Source organism: Pseudorca crassidens, chromosome 1 (assembly GCF_039906515.1).
Source record: "Pseudorca crassidens isolate mPseCra1 chromosome 1, mPseCra1.hap1, whole genome shotgun sequence".
Classification (NCBI taxonomy): Eukaryota; Metazoa; Chordata; class Mammalia; order Artiodactyla; family Delphinidae; genus Pseudorca; species Pseudorca crassidens.
This window is the reverse complement of record NC_090296.1, coordinates 140,513,872-140,532,098: the sequence shown is the minus strand read 5'-3', so window position 1 is coordinate 140,532,098 and position 18,227 is coordinate 140,513,872. Positions and strand designations below refer to the sequence as shown.

Sequence of the window (18,227 nt, the reverse complement as noted above, 5' to 3'; positions counted from 1 at the left end):
ATAAAATCTGTCCTCCAGGACCTTATAATCTAGGAGGAAACAGAGACATGTGGGTTTACTTTGTCCCTACCTAGTCAGTGAGAAATGTGACAAATGAATCCTTTTGAATTAACTGGGAGAGGGGAAACGAACAGTGGGCAAAGACAACGTGGAAAAATTAAAAAGGTGACTGAAAATAGTATAACCCAAGATACCTAACCTAAATAGGAAAAACAATCATTTATCCTAGTTGCTGGCACAGTGTCTCAGAAAAATCCATCTATTTCTGTAGCTTATGATACTAATATAACCAACTGCGTGTTTCCAAAACTTCTATCTTGTCTAATTTATATAAAACTTGGCCCAAAGAAGTCTTTTTCAAAAAAGTAAATATGTTACCTATAGACATCCTCTAAAATAAAACGGTGGCTTTAAACACTTAACTAAGTTAATCTCAATTATTCAAAGTTCACATAGTGTATTATTATTCAAGGTTCAGCTGTATAACAAACACTCCTTCCAAGTTACCAAAAACCTTGGTAAAACAGAATAAAAAACTTAAACCTGGGTGTATTTAATGTTACAAAAAGATTCAAAAGCCAATTCACCTCACTTGTTTCCAGATTTTCACGAAGTGAAGGAAAAGGGCAGTGGAAAAAAAGAGAAAGATATGAAAAACAACACAATTTGATAGAGGAAAAAATTCAGGGCCATTCATTCCTACCTGGCCCCATAAAAAGAACAGATTCCCATTCATAATAAAAATGTTATTAAATATACATGCCAAGCTCTCAGACTCCTCCTTTCTGCCATCACATAGTAAAGTTTCTCTGGCAAGGTCACCTAGGCAAAGATTCATGAACAGATTCCTCTGAATGACAGGGCTATAAGCAATGATGAAAAGGAACTTGCTTGTCCTGTCTTAGGAAATTACCCAGACACAATGTTTATCAAAGGGTTCTATTTATTGCTCTGTATTAGGGGAAAAAAGATGTTTAAAGAGCAGCAATGTGGTTGGCAATAACAGTAAGAAAATAAATTAATTATTCCAACCAAAGTAGGAAGGAAGAAGTCACTGCAACTTTGAAGAATCTTCACTGATGTGAAAATATCCTCCATTCCATTTTATATCCTCCTCCAGCCACCCCTCTAAGGATCCAATGAAAGGTGAGTTTAACACATTATTTCAAAGAAGTACTCAAGGGCAGAAGAAGAGCAGTAACCTGCTCAAGGTCACACACCTACTTAGGTGACAGAAACACAGCTGAACTGAGACGACTGTCTCCTTCCAAATCTTTTTCCAGCTACACAACCTTGCCAAGTAAAAGCCATTTTACTGGGGGGAGAGGAGATGGAGTCAGGTGACAAGTGAGGAAACTAGCAAAGTATTCAGTTACAGAGTTATTATCTCCTAAGCCAGGAGTGAAAAAGAAAATATTTTTCCCAGAAATTAGCATGTATAACGACTCTGTTCACTTGCCAAAGTCTCTATGCCAATCACTTCTCATCTGTCAAAACCCCACAGAAATTAAGGACCATTCACGTTTAGTTTAAGGAACTACAGAAAAGAAAGTTGCAATACAGTCCACTGAATCATCCAAGTCTTTGAACCCCGTGTCTTTCAGTTCACATAATTCCATTCCCTTGCATTAAGCACAAGATGTGTACACCCAAAAAACACGCCTGCTGTGAGCTAAGCTGGGCACAAAGCTAGGGGATTGAGTAGAGATGTTTAATGTTGCACGGTTCCTATCTACATTTTTCTTACTGAAGAATTACTCCTTATGCCCTTAACATTTCAGTACTGCTAAAATGAACCTAAAAAACTGGTTTTTCAACTTCCAATATAAGTTAAACATGAACTAATTAACTGTTTGTAAAACACTTTGAAGATGTGAAAAAGTACATAAATGTTAATTATTAATGTTGATCCACAAAGTCCCTGCATCTGAAGTAAAATACAATTCTTCCGGCAAGTTTCTGCTACTTTCAAGGCACGAACATGGAAGCCCAGCATGTTTTTAGGAATTCTAGGAAAACTTTAAAGGCAGACCACAATGATTTCGATTTACAAGAACAAGCTGGAATTTTAAGCTGTCTATGTTGGATATAATCATATCAGAGTGAATAAAAAATGTGACTTATGGCATATATAATAAAACTAGAGTAGATTTATAGTCACAGAGTCCTGGATGAAAATTATAGTCCATTAACCTGAGAAAGGCAAAGTAAAATCTCTGAACCATACTTTTCTCATCAAAAAAGCCATGAGGATAATACCAATCTTACAGGATTATTGTAAAGAATTGAGAAAATGTAAATGAACACACAATACACAGGCAGGCACCCAGTAAAAGTTTCTTCTTCCCTTTAGTGACTTCACTTTTTAGAAAACACCTTTTGGGAAATGGCCTGATCTTGAGCAAAAGATCTCTCTAGAGTGAAAAAGTCCTTTAAATACACACTGTCCTATGCTCTAAGCATACAGCACCCTTTTAGCAGGGGGGCCCAGGCAAAAGCTTTGGTCATTCCTGTCCACTGACCCATATGCATCCTTAATCCTCAAACAGAGAAAGCACCTCAGCCAGACCCCAAGGTTTCATGTGACCAAATGAACAATTAGAACTCTACTTCTCAAACTCTCATTGCCACATTTTCCCCCTAAATAACTCCCAAACTCCAAGGCCACATCCAGAGTTCCTTTGTATTCTGAGCCAGGCCTCTCTGTGCACAAGGTATCCAAGAGGCAAAAAACCACTTTCTTCTAGATTATAAAAGGTAACAGAAATGATTCCCATGTAATGCCACAATGGACCTCTCTTCTCTGACTCCAGAAACACAATGACTTTAAACAGGGTAGAACTCAACAGGCAACACCAGGTAGATGGATTAATTGACAGACACCATTTCAAAATATACTAAGTGTGTTTTCAGAAATGACTCATAAATTACAGAAAATGTCAAATCTGCAAAAAATCCCTGTCACCTTTGGCAGTTATCACCTGGGAAAAGGAATACTTCTAAGAATCTAAGTTAGTACGGATAGTTATAATTCAGATTTAGAAAAAAAAAAGTCATGCTCAATTCAATTTACCTGAAGTGATCTGCCCACCACAATGCAAATGCAACATAACATCCCCTTTGAACAAAGCGGTGTCACAACCAGCCTGGGAGGGGAAAACATGTGCTAACAATTTTCCCAGGAGCTGTTGTGGACTCTTATCAAAACCACCCATACTCTTTCCCCCAATTCCCCACTGTGATCAAGGGCTCAAATTTTCAAGACAACAGACCACAGTCAAAGACCCATCTGTAGTGTTAGCAACCACAAACAAATGAAACTCATCAGCCCAGAGGCTCACCAACTGAGTAGATGCTACAAAGGTATTACCTCTCTTTATTTAAAAAAGAAAAAAAGAGAGATTAAAGAAAAATATATACATTGCAAAGTATTTAGAAGATCAAAAGACACTCTACCATCATCTCACTCCTCAAACGAAACTACAGTTAACACTTTGCAACAGCCTCCTCCCAAACTATCTTGTGTACTGTGTGTACACTATACGTAATGACATCCCTGAATCACATCTGAAGATCACTGATATAGAGACGGAAAATGTACAACAGTTTTCACTGATGTTACTTTTATCGTGCTCAGAGGAGAAAAGTTTTCAGCAGGTTTGGAGTCCTAACTAACACTGACACAAGGTGCTGTTTTTGGTCACTACCATCTTGCTTCTTTTATATCTAGCTCTTAGTCATACCCAGTTGTTGTCGTTGCTGTTGTTTTTTACCACTGTCATTATTATTACTAGCTACCACGCCATGTTGCCCTACTATGTGCCAAGAGCTTTAGATATCCCTAATTCCCACAATAACCCCCACCCTCCCTTCTCAAGCTACAATTCTCTACTTTGTAAATCCAGTCCAGCCTTCAGCCCTCAACTCCAGGTCTGCACCTCCAAATGCTTACTAGTATCTTCACTTAAAAGTCTCACAGATCTCAAACTTATCATGTCCAGAAGTAAAATCAACTTCTTCCTCGCCACAAAACCGCTTCACTTCTTCCACTCAGGAAACCACACCACCATTCACCCAGCTGTCCATAACACCTAGGAATCATCCTTGCTTGCCTTCTTTGCTCAACACCTTTTCCCAATCCATAAGTAATCCTATCAGTTCTATCTTCACAGGAACATAGGTTCCAACCTTCTCAGACTTTCACTGCCACACCCTAACCCAAGCCACCATATGCTCTAGACTGGGCTAGTGTAAAACTCTTAACTAGCCTCGCTGTTTCCACCTCCTGCTCCCCACACTCAGAGTGAAACTTTCAAAACCTAAATCAGCTCTTGTCATTCCTTGCTCAAATCCTTCAGCTGCTTGCCATCTTACTTAAAAGCCTATTCGACCAAGCCCCTACGTACATATACGTTATCTCCTATTATTCTCGCCCCATCCTTAGCCTCCCTGTTCACACTCCCACCTCAAGCTCTTTGCCCTTGATGCTCCTTCGACTTGGAACATCCAGAGACCTTCAGGTGGTTTGCTCTCTTCACTTCCTTCAGGTCTCTCTCAAATCTCATCTCCTCAGAAAGGTATTGTTTGACCTCCCCAATTTTTGCTAATAATCTTCATATTCTTCCTACAATTACCAAAACCAGACCTCACCAAAGTTGTTTTTTACCTGTTTGTGTTCTGCTTCTCTCGCTAAAACGTCAGCCCTTTGATGGCAACAACTACGTTTTATTTGTCACTGAACTCTCATCACCTAGCACAGTGCCTGATGTACAGAAAGCACCCAAATATGTGTTGAATAACAAACAACCCTACAAGGTATGTCACATGCCCATTTTACAAATGAGAAAACTGAGTTTCAGAGACTAAAAATTTACCTAAAGCCACAGAGCAAATAAGTCACCAAATGCATATGAAAGAGCCAATACTCTACCCACTGACCCACTTCATCCTGTGTCATAAAAGGGAATTATAAACACAGGCTAAGAAACAAAAATGTAAAGGAAAACATTTCTATAAGAAAATATCAGACCACAGTGACCTTTCTCTTTCTGCTCATCACTAGAGCATTTCACATCTTTGATTAATCTCATGTATGTACTATGTACATACCTCTTCAACTAGAAGATATCTACTTTTTCTGTATTACCTACAGAGTAAGGGCTAGCTACAGGCAGTAAACATTTAACAAACATTTCTTTGATATTTACACCCACAAAGACTTGAAGAATCCTATAACGAGACTTTGAGCACCATCAATAAAGTATACTCTTCCAAGGGATTTCAGTTTCCAACCATGATGGAGTAACTGGATCTAGACTTATCCTGCCACACACCCCACCCTCCAACAACCAGAAAAATGAACAAAATATATGAGGCAACATCTTTTAGCTTCTGGACAACCAGCAGCACAGGACTGCAATCCCTAGCAAAGGGAAGAGATGAGGTGAACCCCACAAGTACACCAGCTTTCTCAGCCTGGAGTCACATGCTGGACCACCTGCAATGAGGAGCCCAAGCAGACCATGGTGGTTTTCTCAAGCTAAGAAGTCAAAGAGTATGAGAAGGCTCAGGAACCTAAAAACTGCAGAGTACTAGAAAGGAAGGAGTTGCATGAAGAAGGATCTCCAGAAATCAGCACAGAGGCCTGCTTGAGTCTAATACTGAATAATAAGCCATGTGTACATACTGTAAAAAAATCTACAAAGGTAGGCAAAGAATGACCCAAGAACTATATGCTACATTACCCCAGAGCTCACACAGGGCTGGCAGACATTCATATTCTGACCACCCAGAGCAGAGAACATCTCATTCTTCAATGGAAACTACGGAGGCTTCAGGCCTTAGTAATGGGGTAAAATAAGCCTTAGAGTAAAAGGACAAGAGTTAGGGTTGGTCTATCTTAGACCAATCAACAGCAGTCAACAACTTAAAATTCACCATTTCTAGGATCTAACAAGAAATTACAAAACGATGTGACCCAAGACGGGGGGAAAAAAAAAATCAGCCCATAGAAAGAAATAATGGAATTAATGAACAAGAACTTTAACAACTATTATATGAACATTATACATATGACCAAGAATTGTTTTTTTAATGAACATAAACAAATGGAAGAAATAAAAAACAGTCAATAGCAGATTGAATCCAACAATATATAAAAATACATCATGATGAGGACTTCCCTGGTGGTCCAGGGGGTAAGACTCCACACTCCTAGCCAGTGCAAGGGATCTGGGTTCGATCCTTGGCTGGGGAACTAGATCCCACATGCATGCTTCTTAGTTAAGAAGCCCACATGCCACAACTAAGACCTGGCACAGCCAAAATAAATAAATAGTAAAGAGATTTTTAAAAAATACATCATGACCAACTGAGGATTACCAAAGGAATACAAGGCTAGTTCAACATTCAAAAATCAGTGCAATTCACCATATCTACAAAGTAAAGAAGAAAAAACGTATGATCATCTCAATACATGCAGAAGCCTGTGACAACATTCAGTATCCATTCATGACAAAAACTCTCAGCAAACTAGAAACAGAACTTTCTCAACTTGATAACGGACATCTTTACTACTACAAAAACAAACAAACTATAAAGATCATCATGTTAATGGTGAAACACAAATGTTTTCCCCCTAACATCAGGAAAAGATGTCCACTTTCAAAACTCCTCGTCAACATCATACTGGGTGTCCTAGCCAGTTCAATAAAGCAAGAAAAAGAAATAAACATACAGACTACAAAGGAAGAAATCAAACTTCCTGTATTGGCCACTGACATTACTGTCTATAAAGAAGATCCCAAGTGAGTTTAGCAAGGTTTTAAGACACCAGGTCGGCATACAGAATTCAATCCTATTTCTACATACTAGCAATGGACAACTGGAAACTGAAATTTTAAAAGCATCATTTACAAGAGCACCAGAAAGCATGAAATACACACTAATCTTACAAAATATGTGCAAGATCCATTTATTAAAAACTACAGGCTTCCCTGGTGGCGCAGTGGTTGAGAGTCTGCCTGCCGATGCAGGGGACACGGGTTCATGCCCCGTCCGGGAAGGTCCCACATGCCGCAGAGCAGCTGGGCCTGTGAGCCATGGCCGCTGAGCCTGCACGTCCAGAGCCTGTGCTCCGCAAAGGGAGAGGCCACAACAGTGAGAGGCCTGCGTACCGCAAAAAAAAAAAAAAAAAAACTACAAAACACTAATAAAAACGTCAAGAAAGGTCTAAGTAAATAAATATAACATGTTCATGATTCAATATCATTAAGCTGTCAATTCTCCCCTAAGTAATTTACAGATTCAATGCAATGCCAATCAAAAATCTCAGCAGGATTTTTTATATATATCAACAAGCTGATTCTAAAATGTACCTGAGGGAATTCCCTGGTGGTCCAGGGGTTAAGACTCCGTGCTTTCACTGCCGAGAGCCTGGGTTTGACCCCTGGTCGGGGAATTAGGATCCCACAAGCCACGTGATGCGGCCAAAAAATAAACAGATATAAATTAATTAATTAATTAAAAATTAAAATAAATAAATAAAATGTCCTTGGAAAGGCAAAGCACCTATAATACTCAAAAACAATTCTGAAAAATAACACAATTAGAGAACTCATACTACCTGATTTCAAGACTTAGTATAAAACTACAGTAATCAAGAGTGTGGTAATGGAAAAATGAAAGACACAGATCAATGGAACAGAATACAGAAACAGACCCACACATATATGATCAACTGGCTTTCAGCAAAGGTACAAAGGTAATTCAATAGAGAAAGATGTATTTTCAAAAAAAACTACTGGAACAACTAAACACCCATATGCAAAAAAAATAAATCTCAATCCACACTTTGCATCCCTTGAAGAAATAACTCAAAGTGATTCATAAACCTAAATGTAAAATTCGGAATTATAGCAGAAGGCAGACAGCAGAAGAAGAACGACAATCCTGCAGCCTGTGGAACAAAAACCACATTCACAAAAGACAAGATGAAAAGGCAGACAGCTATGTACCAGATGAAGGAACAAGATAAAACCCCAGAAAAACAAATAAATGAAATGGAGATAGACAAACTTCCAGAAAAAGAATTCAGAATAATGATACTGAAGATGACACAGGATCTCAGAAAAAGAATGGAGGCAAAGGTAGAAAAGATGCAAGAAATGTTTAACAAAGACCTAGAAGAATTAAAGAACAAACACCTATAAGAATTAAAGAACAAACAAACAGAGATGAACAATAAAATAACTGAAATGAAAAAATACACTAGAAAGAACCAATAGCAGAATAACTGAGGCAGAAGAACGACAGAATTGTGGAATTCACTGCCACAGAACAAAGAAAAAAGAATGAAAAGAAATGAAGACAGCCTAAGAGACCTCTAGGACAACATTAACCGCATCAACATTAGCATTATAGGGGTCCCAGGACGAGAAGAGAGAGAAAGGACCTGAGAAAATATTTGAAGAGATTATAGTCAAAAACTTCCCTAACATGGGAAAGGAAATAACCACCCAACACCAGGAAGCGCAGAGAGTCCTAGGCAGGAGAAACACAAGGAGAAACACGCTGAGACACATAGTAATCAAATTGGCAAAAATTAAAGACAAAGAAAAATTACTGAAAGCAACCAGGGAAAAATGACAAATAACATACAAGGGAACTCCCATAAGGTTAACAGCTGATTTCTCAGCAGAAACTCTACAAGCCAGAGGGAGTGGCATGATATATTTAAAGTGATGAAAGGGAAGAACCTACAACCAAGATTACTGTGTCTGGCAAGGATCTCATTCAGATTCGACGAAAAAATCAAAAGCTTTACAGACAAGCAAAAGCTAAGAGAATTTAGCACCACCAAACCAGCTTTACAACAAATGCTAAAGGAACTTTTCTAAGAAGAAAACATGAGAAGAAAAGGACCTACAAAAACAAACCCATAACAATTATGAAAATGGTAATAGGAACATACATATTGATAACTACCTTAAACGTGAATGGATTAAATGCTCCAAGCAAAAGACACAGGATCACTGAATGGACACAAAAACAAGACCCATATTTATGCTGTCTATAAAAGACCCACTTCAGACCTAGGGACACATTCAGACTGAAAGTGAGGGGATGGAGAAAGATATTCCATGTGAATGGAAATCAAAAGAAAGCTGGAGTAGCAATACTCACATCAGATAAAATAGACCTTAAAATAAAGAACGTTACAAGAAACAAGGATGGACACTATATAATGATCAAGGGATCAATCCAAGAAGAAGAGACAGCAATTATAAATATATATGCACCCAACATAGGAGCACCTCATTATGTAAGGCAACTACTAACAGCTATAAAAGAGGAAATCGACAGTAACACAACAATACTGGGGGACTTTTAACACCTCACTTACACCAATGGACAGATCATCCAAACAGAAAATGAATAAGGAAACACAAGCTGTAAATGACACAACAGACCAGATAGATTTAATTGATATTTATAGGACATTCCATCCAAAAAGAGCAGATTACACTTTCTTCTCAAGCGCGCACAGAACATTCTCCAGGATAGATCGCATCTTGGGTCACGAACCAGTAAATTTAAGAAACACTTAATCAAACACTTTTTGTGACCACAATGCTATGAGATTAGAAATCAATTACAGGGGGAAAAAATGTAAAAAACACAAACACATGGAGGTTAAACAATACGGTGCTAAATAACCAAGGGATCACTAAAAAAATCAAAGAGGAAATCAAAAAATACCTAGAGACAAATGACAATGAAAACACAATGATCCAAAACCTATGGGATGCAGCAAAAGCAGTTCTAAGAGGAAAGATTATAGCAGTACAAGCCTACCTCAAGAAACAAGAAAAATCTCAAATAAACAATCTAACCTTACACCTAAAGGAACTACAGAAATAAGAACCAACAAAACCCAAAGTTCGTAGAAGGAAAGAAATCATAAAGATCAGAGCAGAAATAAATGAAATAGAAACAAAGATCAATAAAACTAAAAGCTGGTTCTTTGCGAAGATAAAATTGATAAACCATTAGCAAGACTCATCAAGAAAAAGAGGACTCAAATCAATAAAATTAGAAATGAAAAAGGAGAAGTTACAACAGACACCACAGAAATACAAAGCATCTTAAGAGACTACTACAAGCAACTCTATGCCAATAAAATGGACAACCTGGAAGAAATGGACAAATTCTTAGAAATGTATAACCTTCCGAGACTGAACCGGGAAGAAATAGAAAGTATGAACAGACCAATCACAATCACTGAAATTGAACCTCTGATTTAAAATCTTCCAACAAACAAAAGTCCAGGACCAGATGGCTTTACAGGTGAATTTTATCAAACATATAGAGAAGAGCTAACACCCATCCTTCTCAAACTCTTCCAAAAAATTGCAGAGGAAGGAACATTCCCAAACTCATGCTATGAGGCCACCATCACCCTGATACCAAAACCAGACAAAGGTACTACAAAAAAAGAAAATTACACACCAGTATCACTGATGAATATAGATACAAAAATCCTTAACAAAATACTAGCAAACAGAATCCAACAACACATTAAAAGGATCATACACCATGATCAAGTGGGATTTATCCCAGGGATGCAAGGATTCTACAATATACGCAAATCAATTCATGTGATACACCATATTAACAAATTGAAGAATAAAAACCATATGATCATCTCAATAGATGCAGAAAAAGCTTCTGACAAAATTCAACACCCATTTATGATAAAAACTCTCCAGAAAGTGGGCACAGAGGGAACCTACCTCAACATAATAAAGGCCATATACGATAAACCCACAGCAAACATCATTCTCATGGTGAAAAACTGAAGGCATTTCCTCTAAGATCAGGAACAAGACAACGATGTCCACTCTCGGCACTATTATTCAACATAGTTTTTGAAGTCCTAGCCACGGCAATCAGAGAAGAAAAACAAACAAAAGGAATACAAATTGGAAAAGAAATAAAACTAAAAAAAAAAAACCAAAAAAAACCCTCTGAATTATAAAAATTCTAGGAGAAAATACAGGGGCAAGTCTTTGCACTCTCAGATGGGGCAATAATAAGAAAGCAATCAACTCTAATTCAAAAAGTTTAAAACTCCAATTCAAAAAGATACATGCACCCCAATGTTCATAGCAGCACTATTTACCAGAGCCAAGAAATGGAAACAAACCAAGTGCCCAATACACACACAATGGAATATTATCCTTTTTTTATAAATTTTAATCAACTATAAAAAGATATATGGAGGACAAATAGGGAAAGTTGAATATGCACTGAATACTTCTATAGAATTGTTCATATTTTAGGTGTTATTATATTTGGTTATGTAGAACAAGGATTAGCAAACTTTTTCTCTAAAAAGTGAGATAGTAAATATGTTCTGCTTTGTGGACCACAGGGCGTCTCGTAACTGTTCTGTCAGTGTAGCACCAAAGCAGTCACAGACAATATATAAACAAAGGAGCACTGCTATGCCCCAATAAAACTTTATTTATTAAAAAACAAATGTTCATTGCAGCTCTATTTACAATAGCCAGGACATGGAAGCAACCTAAATGTCCATCGACAGATGAATGGATAAAGAAGATGTGGCACATATATACAATGGAATATTACTCAGCCCTAAAAAGAAACGAAATTGAGTTATTTGTAGTGAGGTGGGTGGACCTAGAGTCTGTCATACAGAGTGAAGTCAGAAAGAGAAAAACAAATACCGTATGCTAACACATATTTATGGAATCTAAAAAAAAGATGGTTCTGAAGAACCTAGGGCCAGGACAGGAATAAAGACACAGACATGGAGAATGGACTTGAGGACACGGGGAGGGGGAATGGTAAGCTGGGACGAAGTGAGAGAGTGACATGGACACATATACACTACCAAATGTAAAATTGCTAGCTAGTGGGAAGCAGTCGAATAGCACAGGGAGATCAGCTCGGTGCTTTGTGACCACCTAGAGGGGTGGGATAGGGAGAGTGGGAGAGAGATGCAAGAGGGAGGAGATATGGGGTATATATATATGTACAGCTGATTCACTTTGTTATAAACCAAAAAAAAAAAAAAGGCAGTAGGCCAGATTGGCCTGAGGGCCATAGTTTGCAGACAAAACTCTAGTGACAGAGAGCAGAGTAGTGGTTGCCTATAGCAAGGTAGGCAGCAGGGTGAGGGCTGAAGGCAGAACTGTCTGGAAAGCAGAAAGGGAACTTTCTGGAGTGATGGAAACATTCTATACCTTGATTGTGTTAAGTTACATGCATGGATACATTTGTCAAAACTCATCAAACTCCATATAGTTAAAATGGGTGCATTTTATCATATAAACAATAACTCAGTAAACCTGATTTGTTTAAAAATGTACTCTTTTCAGGTGACAGCATCAATGATGTGAAAAACATGCCCTTTGGAGCCAGAATAATCTGAGTTCAAATTTTAGCACCAAAAATTTAACAACTATGTGACCCCTGTCAAATCACTTTTGAGGGTGTTTCCTCCCCTTAAAATGGGTTAATAATTCCTGCTTCATACGTTGGTTTCAAAAATGAAATAAATGTATGTTAAGACACATAGTATAACATCTGGCACATAAGAGGCACACTCCCTGATTTTTTAAGCTTTTAAAAAATAATTTAAGAAAATGAGTCAGTAAAGATCAGACAACTACACTAGCTTCTTTTGTACTCTTCTGAAACATTCTGACATTCTTTGTTCACTGTTTACTGTGGTTTCACCTGACTTCAAGCACTGGCATCCAATGTCAGTTCCTGTGATTTCAGAGTAACTTGGGTCTCACAGCAAGCACTGAGTTTAGAAAAATACTCCATGACAAATATGTTATAAAAGCAAATCTGAGAAGAGCCAAAAGTAAGAAGTATCCATTTTCACAAGTAAGCAGAATGGCAACAGAAATGGTATAATATTTATAAAGAAAAACCAATAAACTTAGTTGGATGTTTTCTCCTTTTATAGACTAGGATTTGAATTTTATCCAAACCAGTAGCCAACCAACAAAACTACAAAATGACAAAGCATCTCTATAGTGCTTTATCTCGAGCGTTTCTCATGACAGTAGTGGTAGTAGGTAGGATGACAATATCAAATTTGTTCTTATTTTATAAGTAAGGATACTAAGTCTGAGACAGATGAAGTGGCCTGCTCAAGGACACACTGCCAATAATTGGCGAAGTTCAGATGTGAAGTCAGCCATGTGGCCCCGTATCATATGCCTTCAGTAGACATCACCATCGGAGAGTTATCTTGGGTTTGTGAAACTCTACATAGCTCCTAGGTGCTGTTCTCTTGCTTGACATCTTTGGCTGTCTAAAAGACTAATTCATTACAGTGTGACATACTTAATTCCTAACCATTCAGGAATAACTAGCCTTTTGAAGTGGTAAAGACTATTTTTGTGGCCAAATATGGGCTTAAGATAGGATCATAAGTGAAAATTCAAAAGGACCGATTTCTGGGACTTCCCTGTTGGTCCAGCGGGTAAGACTCTGCACTCCCAATGCAGGGGGCCCAGGTTCGATCCCTGGTCGGGGAACTAGATCCCACGTACATGCCGCAACTAGAGTCCTCATGCCGCAACTAGAGTCCTCATGCCGCAACTAAGACCCGGCACAGCCAAAATAAATAATAATAAATATCAAAAGGACTGATTTCTAATAGAAGAGCCCACAGAGTGACATAAATTGTAAATCCCTCACACCATCTCCTTCTCCCCATCCCAATACCCACATCACACACACTGATATCCACACCTTCCCCACGCTCTGAACACAGCTCTGAAGAGGTAAAAAAGGAAAACACACCATTGTCCCACACAAGTATTCGTAACAATCACAGTATCTCAGTATCAGGTCTACTGGTCCATTCTCTGAGCAAGGACTGACAAATATGGGTTATCTACCCATCTTCTACTTATATGTCCCAGTCAACCGAGAGGTGGACCACAAGACCATAAATGTGAAGACATATGAATGAAACAAACTTCCTTCCACGAACAGCTTCTTCCTCTTCCCCCACTTACAGTGGGGTAAGACAGCCCGACAGTGACTCAGGAGCACTGCTTCTGAATGAATGCCTGTCCCCATCAGTAATAACCAAGTTTATTCAAGCACACTTCAATGTTAACTTTAAAAGAGCGGATTATCCAAAGTCCAAGTGTGTTCATCTAGCTTTGTCGACTTTTTTCCCTCAATACGTGAGTCTGGTCAAATATAATTTTTAAAGGTTTACTACAATCCTTCATGGTTAACTTTTTGCCCTTATTTTATAAGAAAATAAATGGAAAGATGAGATTCAATATACAGAAATGTCCATGACAGGTTAATATTTCTAGAATGTATTTATTCCACTTGGTATTCTGAATATTCTAAACAAAGCTGGTATAACTGATTTAAATCACTGTTTCCTTCCACAAATGGTGGCACCTTCAAAAGTGTTATCTTGAAGGGGAAGTAAATGATTTGCTCAAGTCTCTGAATTGTACTACTGCTATATTAACCCACAGTCCAGTCCCATCTTAATCAAGTTTGAGAAACGTAGTCATAATCGATGCCTGTTATTTTTCAAAATTAAGGTAAAATAAGGAAGAAAAGCTGGAACTAAATAACTCAGATATCCTATTACAAATGTTGAAAACAACCCATCTCTAACGATTTCCTAAACACTATAAATGCATAGAGTTCTATCCTACAGAGACACTCTGCAAAGCCCACTCAAAGACTAAGAGCAGACTGAGAAGATAAAACTGCTGTTTTCTATTAACATTCAGCTCAACCCGCACCTTTAAAAAACTGCATTTAAGACTCTCAATTCTCAGAAGCATTCCCCCTTTACGAAACAGACAGCTAAACCACTGTGCTCAGAAGCATCAGACTTCTAAAAATGCTTTAACTCATACAAAAATTATCCAAATTACTGTCATTACAGCTACCAGGTAACAGGCACCTACTTAATGGTTGGCACACTATGAAGTACGGCACATAGTTTCATTTATTGCTAAGAATGCTGTAAAGTATGTTACTATACCTTACACAGTAGGAAACTGAAGCTCTGAGGGGATAAGTGACCTGCTCAAGGCTACCCAACTAGTCAATGGAAGGGTGGGGATTTGAACTCAAATTTACCTAATTCCAAAAAATGTACATTCTTCTAAACTGTGCTACCTCCCCATTTCACAACAGAAGTATGAACAGGCAGAGGAGTGAATGGATTAGTCCAGAAGTCTTAATCATTTCACCAAAAAAGGGAGAAATTTTCTCGATTAGAACCACTTTCTGAAATCCATAGCGCACTATTTAAACCTCAATTCTTTTCAAGAAGTAATTAACAGGTTAAAAAGAAAGGTTAGAAATCCTTATAAAGTACACTACGTTTCATCACAGATCTACAAGTGAGCTGCCATGTTTAACAAGTCCCCAGAGTTAGTGGTTCTCTGGGTACCACACTAGGGTGAAGTACCAAGCACTTCACCCAATTCAAACGCATCCTGAGCACCTGAGCTGTGTTAAGACTCCTTCCTGACACAGAGGCACAAAGCTAAGACCCATCACAGCCCTCAGGGAGTTAACAGGCTAGAAGAGGAGTCCATTTATACTACATATGCAGTTACTATTAGTCAGGCAAAAAAAATGAAGTGTGAGAAATCCTAAAACAAAAGTATGTATAACATGCTATCAGAGAGGGAAAGCAACTGGCCTACTTGTCACACGTTCTAAGTAGTGTTTGTTTACATTTTGTCTCTCCCTGACAACGCCTTCCAACCTCTGTCACCGTCCCGCCCCACACACAGGTACACACAGTACACACAACCACACAACCAGGAAGGAAAGCCCTAAGAGCAAGGATTATGATTCCTAAAAGTGACCTTGTTGTACTTTAAAAATACAAGCTTATGCCATTAGGACATTTTTCTTTAGCTTTGTCAGGTGAAGTAAGTTGCTTTTTCAAAGCAAAATTAGGCCAACCTAACCAGGAAAACGTGGGCAACACTTCACATTACTCACTTAGCATGAGAAACCAATCAATGCATATTGACCCACACCATATTTCTCAAATTTTTCTTGTTAATTTAGCAGATGGCAAAGGGATATACAACTGATAGGAACACATTCTGGTCATTTTGTTCCACCATGCAATCTGACAGACATTTAGGCTTGTTCCACCGAGGGGATTTAAACAGAATCATTCTCACATCATAAGGCAAATGAACTGAATTCAGCAGAACCGATGCACCCAAAGCTTGACAACAAGGCTTGTACTTCTTGCAGTCTACAAATCCCCTAGAGACCACGAAAGCCTACAGGACTGTAACAATGATTTATCTCAGCTGATCACAACTCTGATCACAACTCTGATCACTCACAACAGCTGATCCTTTACAAACTTGCAAAAATGATCTTTCCAAAACTGCCAGCATTTATCCTGATCTGGGCAATCCAACGGTTTAAAAAAATAAAGTTATTTATGAAAATAAAACTGGGGGGGGGGCTGTTCAATAAGTAAAAAAGGCACACTGTTTTTTCCTTTGGTTCTATATGCCTGGGGCAACAAACTCTCAAAATAACTTCACTGAGGAGTGTAAAAGTTAAGACGAACACCAAAATATTGCTCAATCCAACTTACATTGTTAACTCCTGAGTTCACAGTAAGATCTAGAAACTTAAATGTGACGGAATCATTTTGCTGTAAGAACTAGTTCAAAAAAAAAAAAAAGCCAATCCTTTTTTCTGATAGAAAAACTCTTGAGGATTTCCCCCACATTTATTTTAAAATCTTAACATACGACTTGACTTTGGGGGGGGGGGGAAACGGGGGGAAGGGAGAGGGGTTCAATAGCCATATTTATCCAAAAAAAAGTTTGGTTTGGTCTCAAAGTATGTTTGCATCTGAACTCAACAGAGCTGAGCCCATGGCACGGTCCCAAAGCGGGTCCCCTCGGGCTGCACGTCTCCGACCCGCGCGGGTGCCCCGGCCGCGCCCCCGGGAACAGGCCCTGAGAGCGCCCCCCTAAGGCGGGTAAGGCCCGGCGTGTTTACCGCTCGCGCCGGCCCCCGAGAGCCGCTCCCTCGCGGCCGCAGCACTTGTTCGCCGACTCCCGGACGGAAGGGACCCGTGGGGCAGCCGCAGCTGCTACCGCGGCCCCCGCTCCCATAGGAGCCGACCGGGCAAGGCCGGGGGTCCAGGCACCTGAAGGGGCATGGCGGCCGTGCCCCCCACTCCGGGAGTGGAGGCGGCCCCGAAGTTGGGCTGCGGGAGCGGCAAGGCGCGCCGCAGCCCCGGGGCAGACAATGCGTGAAGGGGGCCGCGGAGGGAGGCGGGGGCCGCAGAGCCCGGGGGCGCTCCCGCGCCGCCCATTCATCCCCGCCCGCGCGCCCCTGCCCAGCCCCCGCAGCCCCGGACCCCCGCTCCGGCCCCCGCCGGAGGACCGGCCGCTGGGGGAGGGCCCCGCGCTCCCCACCCGCGACCCCTCCTCAAATCACAAAACTTCCCCCAACTCCGCCAACTAAGTTGCGCTCTCACCGTGAGGCGCCCGGGGCTCCCCCGCGGGCCGAGCCGGAGCAGCTCCGCACCTTCGCCGCGGAGAAAGACAATAGGCGGCCGCTCCTCCGGCGGCAAAGGCCGTGGTGGTGGCAACGGCTTGAAAGTGCGGCGGCAGAGGCGAGGAGAGGGCGCGGCGACCTCGGCGGAGCCTAGGAGCTTCACCTCAGCGGCTCCGGCTCCCTGCTGTCCCTACACACAGCCTCAACGAGGCCGCGCATGCGCCACAAGCTACTCGGGGATGGGCGGGGCACCCGGGAAGGGCCGTAACGCCTACGAGCTCTCCTGTGAGTAAGCGCGGAGCCGGGGGCCGCGAGCCGGGGTTGCACAGCAGAGCTGCCCATCAAGCTCCGTGAGACCAATAGGAAGACACCTGGGCGGTCCCCTCGGGTTGCTAAGGAAGGCTGAGGTTGACCGCAGCTGCATCGCTGCGGCAAAGTGATCAAAGTCGGGTGGCTGGTAGAGGTGCCGACTGAAATGCTCACCCACCCTCTCCTCTGCTCCCTGACTCCGGAAGACTCCCTTCCTCTGTGTAAGGGTGCTTACCTGAGATGTAGCATTTACCGTAACACATACTGAAATGATTTACTCTTCTGTTTCCCTCCACTTGAAATCAGAAAGTGGGGTCTTTTCTGGGTCCAGTGCC

At 40.5% G+C, this 18,227-nt stretch overlaps 1 protein-coding gene across 8 annotated transcripts in view; it reads right to left on the bottom strand.

Annotated features, from left to right (window-relative positions):
• AKAP13 (A-kinase anchoring protein 13) overlaps window positions 1–17,798 on the bottom strand; it is a 342,871-nt gene extending 325,073 nt beyond the window's left edge. For 7 of the 8 annotated variants that reach the window (XM_067695923.1, XM_067695933.1, XM_067695943.1 and 4 more), the window contains exon 1: window positions 17,564–17,797. The gene's annotated coding sequence lies outside the window, so the exon portion shown is untranslated. Of the gene's footprint in view, window positions 1–17,563 lie in introns of all 8 variants that reach the window. The other variant, XM_067695979.1, reaches the window with a different exon arrangement.
• Between the last annotated feature and the right edge of the window lie 429 nt (window positions 17,799–18,227).